The following is a 2,500-nucleotide window of genomic DNA, read 5'->3' on the forward strand; positions in this document are numbered from 1 at the left end:
GAGGAAAGAAAGTGAAGAAAGGACAGATTTACGATACCTTGTGGTTCCTAACTCTGGCCTCTCTCACATGCTTTCCAAAACGTTGAGACAGACAGGACTCATCATAGTAAATGACACAGGGAAGAAAATAGGACACTTGACCACCAACAGAACCAAGACGAACCGTGACAATAGCATTGTTTACAAAATTCCCTGGAAAGGATGTGACTGTGCATACTACGGAGAGACATACAGAGGACTTAACAACAGACTCAGGGAACACAAAGTGGACATTAGACACCACCGAGAAACCAACGCTCTAGTTAACCACATTGACATAGAGGGACACTTACCTAACTGGGAGGGTTCCACCATTCTAGCTAAAAAACTACACAAGAAACAATGGAAATTAATTGAATCACTTTACATTGCCAACCACAAAAACACAAACAAGAGAACTGGTGACTTGAAATGGACAAGATCTACCACGACACTTGCCCTCCAAGAATGGCTTCCCAGATACCTTTTTCCCACTTCGGCCTACCCTCTCCAGCTTTCTTCTTTTTACTCTGACGTTCCTTCTTGCACCATGCTACCTTGCTCCACTTCACATGCTACCAATTCACATATTCCCCAACATTGTTCCTTCACCATTTAATATTATTCCCAATTTTTTTATCATGATTTATTCTTTTAATATTATTTATTACTATTTATTTTCAACATTATTATTATTATTATTTTTATCATTCTTATTATAATCATTATTATTATTACTATTATTATCATTATTTTTATTATCATTATTTTTATTATCATTATCATCATTATTATTATTACTTTAATCATCTTTGTTATTATCATTATTATTGTTATTATTATTGTTACTATTATTATCTAAATATTTAATTTTTCGTTTTTATTACCATTGTTATAACTATTATTGTTATAATAACAATTAATTATTTCTTTGTTATTAGTATTATCATATATCTATATTTTTCTTATTATTATCATCATTATTATTGTTGTTACTTTTATTTTATTGTTATCATTATTTTTCTTATTATTATTGTTACTATTATTATTTAAATATTTAAATTTTCATTTTTATCATCATTGTTATCATTACTATTGTTACAATTACTATTATTAATTTCTCTGTTATTAGTGTTATCATCATATTTAATTGTAAAATTTCATCATTGTTACGTTAGCCACAATGATGTTCACACTCGTCACCAACTATGGTAACACGGGGAGGTGGTGAGGTCCACCCCATGTATATAATGCCCACAGCCCGTTTGTAAACCTATTCCTTTGAAAAAGCACACCTGCGAAACTAGTCAGGAATAAACTCAAGACTAAGATTCCTGTGTTTCCTACTCCACTTGCACACACACACACACACACACACACACACACACACACACACACACACACACACACACACACACACACACACACACACACACACACACACACACACACACACACACACACACACACACACACACACACACAATCGCAAGGGTCAATGCGTCCACTAATGATGGTAGGGCGACATTGGGTCACAGTAACCCTGCGACTGTGACCTAATGTCGCCCTACCATCATTAGTGGATCCATTGACCACTGCGACTGTGACCTGATGTCGTCCCACCATCATTAGTGTATTGACAATGATCTTCCGCCTTCCAGGGGGTAATTGTCCGCTACCGTTATTCAAACTGTCCTCGTTCCTTTTTCCATGTATATATAATCTATGCATTTCTATTACTGTGTACGTTTTGCACTGAAGATGTAATATACGAAAGCGCTCTGCTTCGTTAGTTTTTTTTTCAAGTGGACTACTTTGCATAAGTGAACACACGTACCCGTGTTCATATTAGCATAAATATATATATATACATATATATATATATATGTATATATTTATTCATATATACATATATATATATATTCATATATACATATATATATATACATATGTACATATATATGTATATACTGTATATATATATGTATATATATATATATATATATATATATATGTATGTATATATGTACATAAATATATATATATATATATATATATATATATATATATATATGCAACACTAAATGGGTTCCAGTGAATAGCGATATATTTTAATCAAACACAATGCACTTTAATTCTAAGCCATCAACATCGGAAGACCCGATGGAGGTCAACACGCATAAATTGAAATGCAGTTCGGCCAAAGACTCGATTCAGTGTTGTACAAATATTTTCGCATACTTACCAATGGTACTATCATAGTGGAGATGGGTTGAACGCAAAATTCCGTGTATGTACATGTAACTCGAGCATACAAATACATAGTGGAGTTTGTGACTTTAAATCATCTCATCATAAGTATATATATAAACACACACATAATACACATACATACATACATACATACATACACACACACACACACACACACACACACACACACACACACACACACACACACACACACACATATATATATATA

The sequence above is a fragment of the Oratosquilla oratoria genome, chromosome 32 (genome assembly GCF_046742065.1).
Source record: "Oratosquilla oratoria isolate Oo_2021 chromosome 32, ASM4674206v1, whole genome shotgun sequence".
In the NCBI taxonomy this organism is placed as follows: domain Eukaryota; kingdom Metazoa; phylum Arthropoda; class Malacostraca; order Stomatopoda; family Squillidae; genus Oratosquilla; species Oratosquilla oratoria.